This window comes from Nicotiana tomentosiformis, chromosome 1 (assembly GCF_000390325.3).
Source record: "Nicotiana tomentosiformis chromosome 1, ASM39032v3, whole genome shotgun sequence".
In the NCBI taxonomy this organism is placed as follows: Eukaryota; Viridiplantae; Streptophyta; class Magnoliopsida; order Solanales; family Solanaceae; genus Nicotiana; species Nicotiana tomentosiformis.
In genome coordinates, this window is record NC_090812.1 from 67038558 (window position 1) to 67057204 (window position 18647).

General features: G+C 37.1%; 1 non-coding gene across 1 annotated transcript; it reads right to left on the minus strand.

Annotated features, from left to right (window-relative positions):
- Window positions 1-12995: 12995 nt before the first annotated feature.
- TRNAG-UCC (transfer RNA glycine (anticodon UCC)) lies at window positions 12996-13067 on the minus strand. Its single transcript has one exon. It is a non-coding gene; the product is annotated as a tRNA-Gly (tRNA).
- Window positions 13068-18647: the final 5580 nt, after the last annotated feature.

An 18647-nucleotide genomic window follows, 5' to 3' on the forward strand; every position in this document is an offset into this window, starting at 1 on the left:
GGGAGTGGAGACCCTATGTTCCAAAAGCATACTAGGGAGTGGAGGCCCTATGTCTAAAATATCATCAACTAGGGAGCGGAGACCCTATGTTGGAAAATCATCAACTAGGGAGTGGAGACCCTATGTTGGAAAAAAGACTAGGGAGTGGAGACCCTATGTCTAAAATATCATCAACTAGGGAGTGGAGATCCTATGTTGTAAACTCATCAACTAGGGAGTTGAGACCCTATGTTGGAAAAGAGACTAGGGAGTGGAGACCATATGTCTAAAATAACTTCAAATAGGGAGTGGAGACCCTATGTTGGAAAATCATCAACTAGGGGTTGGAGACCCTATGCTGGAAAAGAGACTAGGGATTGGAGACCCTATATCTAAAATAAAATCAACTAGGGAGTGGAGACCTTATGTTGGAAAAATGCAGCTAGGGATTGGAGACTCTATACTAGCATGATTTTTAAATTTTTCTTCTTTTTTTTTCTTTTCATCATTTTTATTTTATTTCAGAGAATGAGTAAATGCGGGAAATAAAATCAACTAGGGAGTGGAGACCCTATGTTGGGAAAGAGACTAGGGAGTGGAGACCTTATGTCCAAAATAACTTCAACTAGGGAGTGGAGACCCTATGTTGGAAAAGAGAGTAGGGAGTGGAGACCATATCTCCAAAATAACTTCAACTAGGGAGTGGAGACCCTATGTTGGAAATAACTTCAACTAGGGAGTGGAGACCCTATGTTGGAAAAGTGACTAGGGAGTGAAGACCTTATGTCTAAAATAATCATTAACTAGGGAGTGAAGACCTTATGCCTAAAATAATCATCAACTAGGGAGTCTATGTTGGAAAAGCAGACTAAGGAGTGGAGACCCTATATCTATAAACATCAACTAGGGAGTGAAGACCCTATGTTTAAAATAATCATCAACTAGGGAGTGGAGACCCTATGTTGGAAAAACAGACTAGAGAGTGGAGACCCTATGTTTAAAAACATCAACTAGGGAGTGGAGACCCTATGTTTGAAAAGTAGACTAAGGAGTGGAGACCCTATGTCTAAAAATATCAACTAGGGAGTGAAGACCCTATGTTGGAAAAACAGACTAGGGAGTGGAGACCCTATATCTAAAAACATCAACTAGGGAGTGGAGACCCTATGATGGAAAAGCGACTAGGGAGTGGAGATCCTATGTCTAAACTAATTATCAACTAGGGAGTGGAGACCCTATGTTGGAAAAGTAGACTAGGGAATGGAGACCCTATGTCTAAAAACATCAACTAGGGAGTGGAGACCCTATGTTGGAAAATAGATTAGGGAGTGGAGACCCTATGTCTGAAATAAAATCAACTAGGGAGTGAAGACCCTATGTTTAAAATAAAATCAACTAGAGAGTTGAGACCCTATGTTGGAAAAGAGACTAGGGAGTTGAGACCCTATGTCTAAAATAAAATCAACTAGGGAGTGAAGACCCTATATTGGAAAAGCGACTAGGGAGTGGAGACCCTATGTCTAAAATAAATTCAACTAGGGAGTGGAGACCCTATGTTGGAAAAAAGACTAGGGAGTGGAGACCTTATATCTAAAATAATCTCAACTAGGGAGTGGAAACCTTATGTTGGAAAACGCAGCTAGGGATTGAAGACCCTATGTCTAAAAACATCAACTAGGGAGTGGAGACCCTATGTCTAAAATAATCTCAACTAGGGAGTGGAAACCTTATGTTGGAAAACGCAGCTAGGGAGTGGAGACCCTATGTCTAAATATATTAGCTAGGGAGTGGAGACCCTATGTTGGAAAAGATACTAAGGAGTGGAGACCCTATGTCTATAAAATCAACTAGGGAGTGAAGACCCTATGTTGGAAAAGCGACTAGGGAGTGGAGACCCTATGTCTAAAAATCAGCAACTAGGGAGTGAAGACCCTATGTTGGAAAAACGACTAGGGAGTGGAGACCCTATGTCTAAAAACATCAACTAGGGAGTGAAGACCCTAAGTTGGAAGAGTGACTAGGGAGTGGAGACCCTATGTCTAAAAATCAACTAGGGAGTGGAGACCCTATGTTGGAAAAGCGACTAGGGAGTGGATACCCTATGTCTAAAAATCAGCAACTAGGGAGTGCAGACCCTATGTTGGAAAAGCGACTAGGGAGTGGAGACCTTATGTCTAAAAACATCAACTAGGGAGTGAAGACCCTATGTTGGAAAAGCGACTAGGGAGTGGAGATCCTATGTCTAAAAATCATCAACTAGGAAGTGGAGACCCTATGTCTAAAATAATCATCAACTAGGGAGTGGAGACCCTATGTTGCAAAAGTAGACTAGGGAGTGGAGGCCCTATGTCTAAAATATCATCAACTAGGGAGTGGAGACCCTATGTTGGAAAATCATCAACTAGGGAGTGGAGACCCTATGTTGGAAAAAAGACTATGGAGTGGAGACCCTATGTCTAAAATATGATGCCAGGGAGTGAAGACCCTATGTTGGAAACTCATCAACTAGGGAGTTGAGACCCTATGTTGGAAAAGAGACTAGGGAGTAGAGACCCTATGTCTAAAATAACTTCAACAAGGGAGTGGAGACCCTATATTGGAAAATCATCAACTAGGGGGTGGAGACCCTATGTTGGAAAAGAGACTAGAGATTTGAGACTCTATATCTAAAATAAAATCAACTAGGGAGTGGAGATCCTATGTTGAAAAAATGCAGCTAGGGATTGGAGACTCTATACTAGCATGATTTTAAAATTTTTCTTTTTTTTCTTTTCATCATTTTTATTTTATTTCAGAGAATGAGTAAATGCGGAAAAAAAAATTTGGAGGAGACTTCCCTTTTGGAGTGGTTGCTGCAAAATTGTTTCTAGCCTTTGCGCAATTTCTTTTTAGTTGCACCTGCTTCTTGTAAGGTTGCTTTTGGATTGCACTTGTTTCCTATTTTTTCAAACAAAGAACAATTTGTCAGTTTGAAACGGTGGTTGGTTTTGTGGCCTTGATTGTTTCAGTCACTTGATCTCGGCCCTTTCAACTACAACTGGTTGTTTCCTGAATACCGATTGTATTTCTAACCTTGGAGAACCTCTGGCTTTTCCAGACTTTGCCATGACGGTCAGTCACGTGGGACTTAACCTTTCCAACTTTATTTTGCCTTTGTGGGCATTTAACTTTGAATTTCCTCTTTCAACAGTTTTTGATTTTGAAGCATCAGCCACCATGGCCAGTCGGAGTCGACTTGATGCCCCTGCCGAGGCTGGGTGCCTTTTTTGCATATTGGCTTGTATCAAGTGAGAACCCTGTAAGTCAGTCTTGCCATCCTTTCTTTGTCTTAGTTTCGAAATAGAGTTAGGCCGAAAGGATTCAAAGAAAAGCAAACAATTGAATGTACAAATGAATTTAGACGAGAGGTATCCCTTTCATGGAAAAGAAAGAAGGACTTATCTGGAGTGTATACGAACTTCAATGAACATGACATGCCTCTTGGACTAGATGCCTGATCTGTGTAAGCCGTCCAACTCTCAGAAATTCATCACAACTCTTGCCTTGAGACTGAGAAACTTTGCCTAGGACTGTGTCGATGCCAGTGACTGTGAGGATCCTCTTTTCGATTTGTGGCGCCCTTTGCAGGTTTTCACCAGCTGGCCTCTCTCATTTCTCTTCTCACCATCGCCTTATCATCTTTGCGAGTTTTCACTAACAAGACTCTCTCATTTTTGAATTTCTCTGCTTACCATCGCCTTACGGTGCCCGTGAGGGTTTTCACCGATAAACCTCTCTCATTTTATTTCTCTTATTTTGTTGTATCAGATCTGGGTAACTGTATCCTCCTATTTTGAATCTCTTTGCCGATTGATCGGAAGGACTTGAAAAGGATTTGGGTAAAAAGGATTTGGATTGAATTACAACTTTGGAACCTTTCATACAAAACCATCGCCAAACCATTATAAATTCTGCCCCATTTTCAACTTTTGGGGAATGTGGATATTTATTTTGGTGTGACTGAACCCCAGAGAGAGGCTGCCTACGTATCCTTTCGGAATCAAGTCAAACGTAGTTCAAGGATGAGAACTTTATTTTTGATTCTCTTTTGTTTTGGTTTTCTTTTCTGTTTTGGTTTCTTCTCTTTCTTTTTCCTTTTCTTTTTTCTCTTTTCTTTTTCATTTTTCATTTCATTTTCTTTGTCTTTTCTTCCTTTTTTTTGTATATTTCTTTTTCTTCTCTTTTCATTTTTTTTCTTTTTTCATTCATTTTATTTTTCAATAATGACTTCCGGGTTCCAATGAGGGTAATCAAAGAATTGGAGCCGGCTCAAAAGAGTTTGCAAAGGGTTAATGTTTGGATAGTGAGAAAGAAAGCCTTCTTCATCCCAACCGGAGAATATTAATGCTATATAGAGGATCCAACATAGTACATTTTGACTGCACCTGCATTGACAGTTGTTTCAGAGATATTTTCTTTGATGTGTCCCAAGTACACCGCTCTCTTTTGGTAGAACTCTTGTGCAATGTATGGACCATTCCAACCTGAAGCCAATTTTCCTTTAGCTGTTCCGATTCTTTATTTTATTTCCTTAAACCTATCTTCATTGCATTCTGATTCTTGATTCATTATTTGAAGTCTGACAACGTTTTAGGATCGGGGCATGAAGTTTGCAAGCATGTCATGTTATTGAAATCTGCATTTAATAGAACTGAAAAAAGAATAAGAGAAGTGACAAAATTAAGAAAAGAGACATTACTGGACAATGAAATATTAATTTCATTTGATTTTGTTCTTCTTTTTTTTGATTTCGATTGATTTTTTTTTTCAATTTTAAAGATAGATGGGTTTACAACGGAAAGTAAGACAATAAAGTAAAATATCTGGATCACACCCTGAGATAATCCGGATGCAGAAAGGATAGCAAGACTCGCTACTGAGACTCCCGTCTGATAGGGAACTTTCAGGCTTGGCGACCATTTTTGGCTTTTCCTCTATCTCGGCAAGGGCTGTAAGGGCCTTCAGTGCCGTATCAAATTCCTCATCTCTCCAATTTCTGTTCATCAAACCCTCCGAACCACTCTGAACGGCCTGTGATGTGGCCTTAAAGGAAGCATGACTCAACATTTGGCCCGTTTTTAAACCATTTTCGACCATCTCCCCAATTTTGATAGCCTCGGCGAACGGATTACCCATAGCAGACATCATGTTCTAGAAGTAGTTCACCTCTTGGGCCTGTAGGAAGACCGTAACCATTTCTGTTTCGTCCATTGGAGGCTTTTCCCTGGCGGCTTGCTCGCGCCATATGACAGCATATTCACAAAAATATTCCGCAATTTTTCTTTGTCAATCTGGACACAGAGTTCTTTTTTTGGATTTTTAAGTCTTGCTTTTTTTTTTTTTCGCTCTTTGTTTTTTTTTTTTGGTTATTTTTGTCACTCCTTTTTTTTTCTCTCAGTTTATTTGATGTCAATGATCGAATCCGATGGGGATTGCCTACGTATCATGATTCCATATGAATCAGATCTTGCGTAGTTCGGGAAGATTAGGAATAAAGTAAATAAACTAACTCTTTTTTTTTTCTGGATTTTGAATTTTTTATTTTTTATTTTCGAAAGACTTATAAAGAAGAAAGAATTTTTTTTTGATTTCGATTTCCTTGTTTTGTTTTTTTGAAATTTTTTGAAAAGAAAGAAAATATTATTTTGGATTTTTGTAAAAATATTTTGGGAGAAAGACTTCTAAATATTTTTGGATTTTGAATTAATTTGTTTCTTTTTTCAAATGAAAGACTTCTATAAAGAAATAATTTTTTTTTTTTGGTTTTAAATTTTTTTTATTTGGGTTTTTCTAAGGAAAAACTTCTAAAGAATGAATTAAAGAAAAATATTTTTGGATTTTGACTTTTTTTTTAAATTTCCAAAAGAAAAACTTCTATAAAAGAAGGAAAAATTTTGGATTTTATGTGTCAAAGAAAAACTTATAAAGAAGGAATTAAGGAAAAATATTTTTGAATTTTTGAAAATTGGGGCCGGTTTTGCCTACGTATCTCCCATCCGGTGAGAATCAGACCCACGTAGTTCGGTCAGTTTTGACGGAACAGGGGAAGAAGCATGACTTTTGAAAATATTGGCTTATTTTTTTTTTTTTTTTCAAACTTTCGGTAGAGTTTCAGATTTTTTCAAATACCTACCTTTCACTCTTGTTTTTTTTATTTGATTTTTTTTTTCACTTTCTTTCCCTATTCTAGAAACCGGTCAACATGCAAGCCGAAACAAATATATGCACAAGTAGCACGTAAACATGCATCAGGATGGTCTTTTATATTGGGTACACCTGTCCTAGACGGACCCAACCCTTGTGTTGAGTCCCCAAAGTCAAATACGCGTGATACAAACAAACGCTCCCACTGGAGATCCGACGTGAGGCTATGTTATTCTAGGTTTAAATTCTGGGTGTGTTGTTCTAGACTTGGCTTACCAAAGCGGACAACTCGAGCCGGGGGGCAGCGTACCGGGAATACAGAAGCTTCACCGGCTTTGCAACTTGTCCGATCCTCGTTCTAAAATTAGAGGTGATTTAGAAGACTCAGAGAGAAGAAGGGTGTCGTAACAATTTTATATATAGTTCACGGCAATATCAAAGAGGTAAAAAGCGACATTTAGCACATTAGGCTCAAACACGTAAAAATCAGATAATAAACAAAAGCCAAGTATAACAATTATTCTACACTCGAATTCTGAACCCTGAACCAGAGATTCTGGGTTCTTGTCCCCAGCAGAGTCGTCAGAGCTGTCACACCTCCTTTTTCCCGAGGGGATAGGGGATAGGGGATATGGAGTTCTCCCAATTTAAGTGACATTAATCGAAATGAGATTATTTATTTAATTCAGAGTCGCCACTTGGAATAAGTTATGGTGTCCCAAGTCACAGATTTATTTTAGAATCCCAAATCGAGGAAATTTGACTCTTATTTTTGGTCTGCGAACACAGAAGACCGGGTAAGAAATTCTGTTAACTCGAGAGAAGGTGTGAAGCACTCCTGAGTTTCGTGGTTTTAGCACGGTCGCTCAACTATTAATAATTGGCCTAGTTATCTGATTTAATATATGTTTTAAACCTATATGTACATTTTTATTCCTTTTACCGCTTTTATTACATTACTGTATTTTAAACTTTTATGGAATTAATATGAGATGAGTTACGTTGTCATACACTCGTTGTTTATACACATCGCAAATCCTAAATCATGTCACGTGAAACACACCCGCAATCTACAACGTGTTTAATTTTATTTATTATTGTTTGAAGTTTTGGTCGATTCACGTGAAACACACACTCGAATTGGGGATTACGTATCGTGACCATGCCACGGGAACCATACCCACAGTCATGATGATTTATTATTAATCGCGCCTAAAGCAAGCTACAATGTTCGAATATTATTCAATTACTAATTTTGAGATTATTGTAAGGCCATGAGGCATGTAATTATTTGTGGAAGAATTGAATTTATTATTTATAGAAAAGTGGGCTAGTTTAGAGAAAGATGAGCCAACTATGTTATTTATTACTTTGGGCCTCATGAGACTAAATCTTTTGGCCTAAAATCTTTTTTTCTCCAACAGCCCAAAAACCAATTTCCTTAGAAACAAATCATGGCCCAAGCAAATTATCCAACCCAATATCCCATATTCTGTACATTTCTTAAACAAAACTAATGACACCACAATCTCATGAACAAAATTAGTAAACAAGCCAAACTACAGTGATTCAATAGACCCTCTATCCGGTTAAATTAACTCAAAACAAAACTTTGCAACTCTAAAATTAACATCATGATCCAATAAACATATGAACAAGGAAACAATCAGATTCAAATGATCCAAATATCAATAGAGTGAACTACTACTTCATGCTGCCCAATTATCACACCAATAGATAAAAAGGTAAATGGACAATTATAATCAGTGAAGAAAGGAAAATAACGGATCTTTGATATAAATTAACAGAGTTGAAATTACAAGAGCGCTAAACAATTCGACGAGTGTTGACTGTGTCACACCTCCTTTTTCCCGAAGGGGGATAGGGGATAAGGGGAGTTTTTTCAATTAAAGTCAGAATAATCGAAATGGGATTATTTATTTGATCAGAGTCGCCACTTGGAATAATTTATGGTGTCCCAAGTCACCGGTTTATTTTAAATCCCAAATCGAAGAAATTTGACTCTATTTATGGTCTGCGAACACAGAAGACTGGGTAAGTAATTCTGTTAACCCGGGAGAAGGTGTGAGGCACTCCCGAATTCCGTGATTTTAGCACGGTCGCTCAACTATTAATAATTGGCCTAATTATCCTATTAATACATATTTATAACCTATTGTGCATTTTAGCTTTTTAACCGCTTTTAATTATTTATGGAATTATTTCTGGAACAAGTCACGATATCGTACACTTGTCGTTTTGGCACACGTCACAAACCGCGCCACATGAAATGCACCCGCGATTGACGACATGCTTATTTTTATTATTATTCGGAGTAATGACCGAGTCACGTAAAACGCACACTCGAATTGGGGATTACGTATCATGACTATGCCACGGGAACCGTACCCATAGTCACGATGATTTATTTATTAATCGCGCCTAAGGCAAGCTACGATGTTCGTGAGTTTAAATATTTTTCTAGGGCTTTGAGATTAATGAACTCTAGGCAAAACGGGTGAACAAAACATAAACAATTCACATAGTTTCTGCCTAAATTTGGCCTAACAGATAAGAGTAATACATACTTAACAATATTAATCACTGAATGCACTATTTTAATAATTGTGACCCACGAGTGTTGTTAATCATCATTCGACTTAGCAGGAAGTAGAATGAACATATATCTTGATCAATGAGTTAGAAAGACTTCAAACCAAATCAACCAAATAAAATAAAATGTAATCCATGAAAAATCATTTTAAATCCCAAAAAATTAGTTAACTGAAGTGTTGTATTGACTTCAAAATCAAAGTGTGGACTCAATCTAAGCATAAATGGAAATAGTTTTTCAGAAAAAGCATTTTAGTTGCATTGGTGGATTTCAACGGTGATATGTAAGCCTCAAATAAAAATCTTGTTCGATTTCTTTTGAAAACGCTATCTGAGAAGAAACAAAAGAAACTTCCCCACACAGAGATCCAGAAACTAATTTCAAACTAGGAAACTTCAAATAACAAACTGAATCCAAAACGAAACTTGAAACTATCTATTTTTGCCGAAGGACTTAATTAAAGCGATAAATTAGTGAACGTGATATTTTAATTCTACTTCTTTCGAATCCGAACACTGTTCTGCACTATCAATTTGTGATCTAAACTAATTAAACTATGGCACAGGGAAATCAATAACAAACAGATTTACTAAGCGAAGAGGACATGCCGATTGCTGCAATTTTCAACCAAGAGCAATTAATTTGAACTCAAAAGATCCAACACAGGAAGCATAGATGAGACTAAACTATGTTAAGGTGAAATAACATCAGCTCACACGATCAACCCGACAAAAAATTCACAAGCATATAAGGTCACGAAAATAGAAGAGAAGGATGTCAAAAAAATGCACCTGAGATGTGCTTTCTTTAAACAAGTAAAATAGTGAGTCCAAATACATGCTTGGACCAACTGTATGCACGAAACAGTGATGAAATTCAAATCAAACAGCTATGGAGATGACACAAGAGCTCAGACCGGCAAAACTCGACCTCGACCGAATACCTTGAATGGAAACTCGAGTCGGTTTCAATCCTCAACTTAATCACTCAACTTTAACCATTTTTGGAAACAAAAATTCAAATAGAAGAAACTGAAAAAATATTTTTTGTATTTTTGGGTTTCTGGAATTTTTGCTAGCCTAAAAGAATCTGAAAAAAGATAAGGAAGAATCTTGCCACATGGAAATGACTCATTGACTCTTGCTTTAATTAATATATTTTTTAAGAGTGTAAAATAAAAATATTAGCTAAATATTTTAAAATCAAGAACATATAATTTTTGTGATTTTTAATTTTCTTAAATAAACCTACTAAAAATGAAGTTAAGGTTAAAATATGTAGATTAAACTTAAAATTATTTACATACTAAAAAGTGTTGAAAAATCACAAGTATGGTAAAAAATTAGGTGCTCACAGACTGGAGCTTTCACCGGCCACGAAACCTCGAACAAAAAATTGCGACTTGTAACCTTGATCGACCTTGCAAAACCGGTGATTTAGTGGCTTATTTTTGCTGGGTTTAAAGCTATTTTTTTGGGGGGGGGGGGGGGTGATTTTGCTAGATTTTTCGAAAGAAAGACGAAGAAAGAATGACACGAGTAGAAATTTCCTTATCATAGAAAAAGAAAATAAATTTCTCTCAATTTCTTCCTCCCTATTTTTTTTCCTTCTCCCTTTTTCCTCCTCACATTTCTCTTCTATTTATAGAAAAACTTTCAAAATTTTTTCAGATTTTTTTATTTGTTTATTTTTTTATTTTTTAATTAAAAACTAATTCCCACTTCTCATTTTTTTTTAAAAAAATAAAAAATAATTCTCCACTTTCCTTTACTTTTATTTTTTAATTTCTTACTTTTTTTATGTTAATTATTTTTAAATTTCAACTTTTATACTTTTCTTTTTTTATTTTCCACTTATTTTATTTTTTTTATTAAACAATTTTCACCTACTTTTACTTTTACTTTTTAATTTTATATTTCTACTTTTCCTATTTTTTAATTCCCATCCGAAATTTGTTTTTTAAAAAAAATTAATTAATTTTTATTTATTTTCGATGTTTTAATTCATTTTATTTAAAATAAAGATAAAAATAAAGATAATACTAATATTAATAATTGAGTTTTTAAATTATTATTAATTTTTACACCTAAAAAAAATGTAACAAATCTAAAAAATATATATATTAAATTTATAAAAATATTTACATTGTAGAAGGTGATAAAAATTCAAATATAGTAAACAATTAGGTGCTCACAATTATGATTTAATTACGAAAAAACAAATACAAATAGCAAATTATTATAGAATTTAGAGAGAAAATATAAAGTTTAATATTTAATATGCTAAATGTCAAATAACAATTAAGGCACATAATTCAAATAGCATGTAACAATTAATGCAGGAATTTAAGAATTAATATTTGATAAATAATAGGAGAGAAACAAATATTATAACAATTAATTCGTAATTTAAAATAATATATGATTTTTCAAGTAAAAACGCAAACAATTAATTTGACGACGTATAGACACTCGTCACCTCGCCTATACGTCATTCACATACATTTCACATAACAAATAATTTAAGGGTTCAATTCCCTCAAGTCAAGGTTAACCACGACACTTACCTCGCTTTGCAAATTCCAATCAATTACTCGACCATAACTTTTCTTTTTAAATTTGTCTCAAAAAGCTTCAAATCTATTCACAAATAATTCGATATACTCAATACGAATCATAGGAATTAATTCCATATGAATTTATAAATTTTCGGAATAAAAATTCGAAATTCATTAAAATATTCGGCTGTGGGACCCACGTCTCAAATTTCGGAAAAACTTGCGAAATTCAAACACACATTCTGAGATAAGTCCAACCATACAAAAATTATTCAATTCCGATGCCAAATGGATTTCAAATCTAATTTTTTTTCGTTTTTGAAAACTTTTATTAAAATTTCAATTTCTTCTGTCTAAATCCGAAATAAATGATGAATATAGACTTAGATTTATGAAATACAATCACCATATGATAAAAGAACACTTACCCAATTCGAAATCGTGAAAACAATTCCTTAGAAATCGCCCCTAAAACGAGTTATAATTGAGGGTTTGTGAAAAATGAAAAAAACCCGTTTTGGTTCTGTTTTAAGTCACAGGCGTCAGGCTTTCTTCGCTTTCACGAAGGTCCTGTCGCGTTCGCGATGAATAGCAGCCCGTGGCTTTCGCGTTTGCGAGTCCTCCTTCGCGTTCGCGAAGGCTTTTTACCCCTGGCCTTCGCGTGCAAGTGCTCGCGTTCGTGTAGAAGGACAACTGACCCCTCCCCCAAGCCTCTAAACCTTCGCGTTCGTGTTGAGCTGGTCGCGTTCGCGAAGGGTAAAGTACCCATAGCTTCGTATTCGCGACCCAATCTTCGCGTTAGCGAAGAAGGAAAATTCAGCCAGCCCATTTTGCTCTTCGCGTTCGCGAGAGTACATTCGCGAACATGATGAAAGAAATACCAGAAGCCTGAAGTTGCAGAAAAACCAGATTTTCTAAGTTCAAAATCATCCCGTATCCTATCCAAAACTCACCCGAGCCCTCGGGGCTCCAAACCAAACATGCACACAAGTCTTAAAACATCATACGAACTTGCTCGCGTGATCAAATCGCCAAAATAATACCTAGAACTACGAATCGGACACCAATTCAAAGAAAATTTTCAAGAAAACTTTAAATCTTATATTCTTACAACTGGACGTCCGAATCACGTCAAATCAACTCCGATTCTCACCAAATTCGGCAGATAAGTCATAAATATTATAGTAGACCTATACCGGGCTCCGAAAATAAAATATGGACCCGAGGTCAATAAATCCAACTTCAGTAATTTCTTAAAAATCATTAAGCTTTCAAACTTTTAATTTTTTATCAAAATTCCATATCTCGGGCTAGGGACCTCGGAATTCGATTCCGGGCTTACGCCCAAGTCCCAAATCACGATACGGACCTACCGGAATTGTCAAAATACTGATCCGGGTCCCTTTGCTCAAAATGTTGAACAAAGTCAACTCAGTTGAGTTTTAAAGCTTTATTTCACATAAAGTTTTTCAATAAATTATACGGACTATGCACGAAAATCGAGGAATTATACATGGTGCTTTTCGAGGTCTTAGAACACAGAATTAATTATTAAATTTAAAGATGACATTTTAGGTCATCACAAGTTTGATTTTAGGCCTCGAATTGTGTTGAGCCGCCTCTGCCCCGAAACAGATACCGTATGGAAAACAAAAAAAGAAATGCGTCTGCCGGGAGTTGAACCCGGATCTATTGCTTGGAAGGTAATTATCCTAACCGTTGGACTACAAACGCTTGGTTGTAAATTTTATATTAGATTCTTTCTAATTGTTTTTTGTCTTATCCATATTGTGAGTGTTAATGACGAAGGGTGATGCCGTGCCATATTGTGAGTGTTAATGCACGAAGGGTGATACCGTGCCGTTTCTATTGATTTTTATGGTGAGATTTAGAGTAAAATCACGAAGGGTGATGCCGTGTATTTTTCCTTACTGTATTCACTATTCCTGTTGATTCATGGTATATTGACTGCTCCGGTGATCATTCTGTTGTAGTTCTTTATCTTGTATTCCCCTCAGTATGTTCCCCTCCCGACCTTTCCTGTTTAGTTCTTCATTTCTGTTAGTTGTATATATACTGTTAAATTGTATATGTTGATTGTAGGAGCCTTGCCTTAGCCTCGTCACTACTTCGTCGAGGTTAGGCTCGACACTTACCAGTACATGGGGTCGGTTGTACTGATACTGCACTCTGCACTTTCTGTGCAGATTTTGATACCAGTTCGGGTTGATTGAGATTTTGCTATTGGTCCGCTGTCTGGAGACTCAAGGTAGATCTGTCGGCGTTCACAGACCTTGAAGTCCCTATCTATCTTTTCTGTTCTACTGTTTCTTTCATTTAGACAGTTACATTTCTTTTAGACTATTACTTGTAGTAAATTCTATAATGCACGTGAATTGTGACTCCAGATCCGGGTGGTAGTAATTAACGCAGTTTTATGATATTCCGCACTTAATATATTTTATCTTAGTTAATTATTGTTAATTACTGAATGGAAATAAGGAATTGGTTAATGATTCTCTAACGTTGGCTTTCCTAGCAAATAAAATGTTAGGCACCATCACGGTCCCGTCGGTGTAAATTTCGGGTCGTGACAGTTAGTATCAAAGCACTAGGTTACATAGGTCTCACGAGTCACGAGTAAACTTAGTAGAGTCTAAAGTATCGGTACAGAGACGTCTGTACTTATCTCTCAGAGGCTATGAAGTTTAGGAACAATATCACTTCTTTCATTCCTTATCGTGCGGCATTGATTTTTGCTTGAAACATATATCTCGTATTCCTTTGTATCTACTCGTGTATGACATTTTGCACTCGGTATCAATTGTGCGTCGAAGGTTCGTGATGCAGCAGATGAACTACGAGGGAGCCAGAGATGCTCAAACATTGCCTCAACATATGATTCAGACTGAAGATGCGGACGTATAAAGAGATCACCCAGTGAATAATGTGGGGGGTGCAACGTACCTTGGCATCTGGTTGATTTATACGAGTGGTAAAGGTTAGTATTGTGGACTATCAGACGTGGTAAACTATGACTTCGCGCCGAGTGGGGGAGTCCACTATCAATGAATGGATTGCGAGTCATGTGTTATATCAGGTTTGGCCTGAAATGTATATATGTGGTACTGAAAGTTTCTCCCAAAATTTACATGTGTTTAAGGCCCGAGATTTTGTAGAGGATAAGGTTGGGACTTGCGGTATGTCTGCCTCCATAATAAGCTTATACTTCAATACCAAAGGAGTTAGAGAAACAACATTAATTTACAGATCTACTCAACATGGACATCACGGTTGCTGATTTTGGGGTGCTTCGGAGGAAGTACAGTGGTTGAAGAGATTCTGGACTAAGAATTGTATGTATGGAGCTCTACTTTTGTGATCATTGTATATAAATAGGGGTAAAGTTTACCCCAAAGAAGAATCGAAGAGTATGTTAAGAAATGGGTCAGCTCAACAGTGTTTAGTCAGCATAACAAAAGAAGAAATTGGCCTTGGGACAGATAATTCTCCATAGGTGTCTGTGGCAAGCCTATGAAGAGGGCAGATCAGTCAATACAACATCGCCCACTTGGCTCGACTCTCATAAATGCTTTTGAAAGAGTTTGTTTCACGGACTCTCCGTAATGCATGGCGCATAGGGTTTGAACGATTTCGTCAGGTCACCATGAATGTGTCATAATATGCCATCAGGTTCAATAAGTTAGCCCGTCATATTCCTACTTCGCTTCCGCCAGCCAGAGAGCGAGTCCACAGACTCATTAAAGGACTTAATTATGATCGTCAAATTTTGTATGACTCGGGAGCTACAGACTGATACTTCATTTCCACTAGTGGTAGAAATTACCAAGATATTAGAATGTGTTCTTTACTCCTGTTGGGAGTTCTATGGAGACAATTACGCCTATCGTTCTATGTTGGTCACTAATAAGAGCTGCGAGACTAAATGTGGCTTTCTGTTACTCATTTCAGTGAGTTTTGATGTAATTTACGGATAATTAATTACAAATTTTGAATTATATGCCCTATCGGTGTAAGGTTCATTATGTGTTGTGATTTTATTTAACGAAAGTTATTTAAAAGGAGAAAATGGAAAGTTTCAATTGGCAAGATGTGCATATTACTTGTGATTCAGAATTGAGGCCGAGGTCCTCGTATTTTAAAATAAATTAATTTGTTTGAACCGGGCTATGAGCTGCGGTGGAAGTTATATAAGGATGAGATCCTTGTGATAAAATTCTTGTGTTTAAATTCTCCCTTGTGAAAATTATATTTTGTACTACAGTACTAATAGGGAGTCAAGCTTGCTAGGCTTATTTGAATTTTTTTTTTGTATGAAATTCTCTGTGCATACTTGCCAAATTCGTGTTGTAACCTACGAGGTAGGTGCCCGCCCAGGTGGCGTTAAATGTGACTCATTAATTCGGGTAAATAATTATGAGGTCTTCATGCCTCGCATCTCATTATTAGTATTGTGAAGGTTTGAAACGAGATTTTTGTTAACATAAAGTTAATTGACGATTCTTAATTGATTATGAAGAACTATTAAGACCAGATTGACCTAGAAGGGTGCCCCCATTTAGATGGTCAGACAAGTGTGAGTTGAGCTTTCAGAAGCTCAAGACCGCTTTGACTACAACGCTGGTGTTGGTATTACCCACAGGTTCAGGATCGTATACGGTATATTGTGACCCATCTCACATTGGGCTTGGTGCAGTATTAATGCAAGATGGCAAGGTAATTGCATATGCGTCGCGGCAATTGAAAGGTCACGAGAAGAATTATCCTGTTCATGACTTAGAATCGGCAGCCATTGTTCATGCGCTGAAGATTTGGAGGCATTACCTCAACGGTGTCTCGTGTGAGGTATGAAGAGGTGACCGTAATGCATGGCTCATAGGGTTTGAATGATTTCGTCAGGTCACCATGACGGTGTCATAATATGCCATCAGGTTCAATAAGTTAGCCCGTCATATTCCTACTTCGCTTCCTACAGCCAGAGAGCGAGTCCACAGACTCATTAAAGGACTTAATTATGATCGTAAAATTTTGTATGACTCGGGAGCTACATACTGATACTTCATTTCCACTAGTGGTAGAAATTACCAAGATATTAGAACATGTTCAGGGTGAGGAAAAAAGAAACTAAGGAGACCAAGATGTCAACTAGGGAGTGAAGACCCTATGTTGGAAAAGCGACTAGGGAGTGGAGACCCTATGTCTAAAAATCATCAACTAGGGAGTGGAGACCCTATGTCTAAAATAATCATCAACTAGGGAGTGGAGACCCTATGTTGCAAAAGCAGACTAGGGAATGGAGGCCCTATATCTAAAATATCATCAACTAGGGAGTGGAGACCCTATGTTGGAAAATTATCAACTAGGGAGTGGAAACCCTATATTGGAAAAAAGACTAGGGAGTGAAGATCCTATGTCTAAAATATCATCAACTAGGGAGTGGAGACCCTATGTTGGAAACTCATCAACTAGGGAGTTGAGACCCTATGTTGGAAAAGAGACTAGGGAGTGGAGATCCTATGTCTAAAATAACTTCAACTAGGGAGTTGAGACCCTATGTTGAAAAATCATCAACTAGGGGGTGGAGACCCTATGTTGGAAAAGAGACTAGGGATTGGAGACCCTATATCTAAAATAAAATCAACTAGGGAGTGGAGACCCTATGTTGGAAAAACGCAGCTAGGGATTGGAGATCCTATACTAGCATGATTTTGAACTTTTTCTTCTTTTTTTTTTTCTTTTCATCATTTTTATTTTATTTCTGAGAATGAGTAAATGCGGGAAATAATTTTTTGGAGGAGACTTCCCTTTTGGAGTGGTTGCTGCAAAACTGTTTCTAGCCTTTGCGCAATTTCTTTTTGGTTGCACCTGCTTCTTGCAAGGTTGCTTTTGGATTGCACTTGTTTCCTATTTTTTCAAATAAAGAACAATTTGTCAGTTTGAAACGGTGGTTGGTTTTGTGGCCTTGATTGTTTCAGTCACTTGATCTCGGCCCTTTCAACTGCAACTGGTTGTTTTCTCAATACCGATTGTATTTCTAACCTTGGAGAACCTCTGGCTTTTCCAGACTTTGCCATGACGGCCAGTCACGTGGGACTTAACCTTTCCAACTTTATTTTGCCTTTGTGGGCATTTGACTTTGAATTTCCTCTTTCAACAGTTTTTGATTTTGAAGCATCGGCCACTATGGCCAGTCGGAGTCGACTTGATGCCCCTGCCGAGGCTGGGTGCCTTTTTTGCATATTAGCTTGTATCAAGTGAGAACCCTATAAATCAGTCTTGCCATCCTTTCTTTGTCTTAGTTTCGAAATAGAGTTAGGCCGAAAGGATTCAAAGAAAAGCAAACAATTGAATGGACAAATGAATTTAGATGAGAGGTATCCCTTTCATGGAAAAGAAAGAAGGACTTATCTGGAGTGTATACGAACTTCAATGAACATGACATGCTTCTTGGACTAGATGCCTGATCTGTGTAAACCGTCCAACTCTCAGAAATTCATCACGACTCTTGCCTTGAGACTGAGAAACTTTGCCTAGGACTGTGTCGATGCCAGTGACTGTGAGGATCCTCTTTTCGATCAGTGGCGCCCTTTGCGGGTTTTCACCAGCCGGCCTCTCTCATTTCTCTTCTCACCATCGCCTTATAGTGTTCTTTGTGAGTTTTCACTAACAAGACTCTCATTTTTGAATTTTTCTTCTTACATCGCCTTACGGTGCCCGTAAGGGTTTTCACCGATAAGACTCTCTCATTTTATTTCTCTAATTTTGTTGTATCAGATCTGGGTAACTGTATCCTCCCATTTTGAATCTCTTTGCCGATTGATCGGAAGGACTTGAAAAGGATTTGGGTAAAAAGGATTTGGATTAAATTACAACTTTGGAACCTTTCATACAAAACCATCGCCAAACCATTATAAATTCTGCCCCAGTTTCAACTTTTGGGGAATGTGGATTTTTATTTTGGTGTGACTGAACCCCAGAGAGAGGTTGCCTACGTATCCTTTCGGAATCAAGTCAAACGTAGTTCAAGGACGAGAACTTTATTTATGATTCTCTTTTGTTTTGGTTTTCTTTTCTGTTTTGGTTTCTTCTCTTTCTTTTTTCTCTTTTCTTTTTCATTTTTCATTTCATTTTCTTTGTCTTTTCTTCCTTTTTTTTTGTATATTTCTTTTTCTTCTCTTTTCATTTTTTTTCTTTTTTCATTCATTTTATTTTTCAATAATGACTTCCGGGTTCCAATGAGGGTAATCAAAGAATTGGAGCCGGCTCAAAAGAGTTTGCAAAGGGTTAATGTTT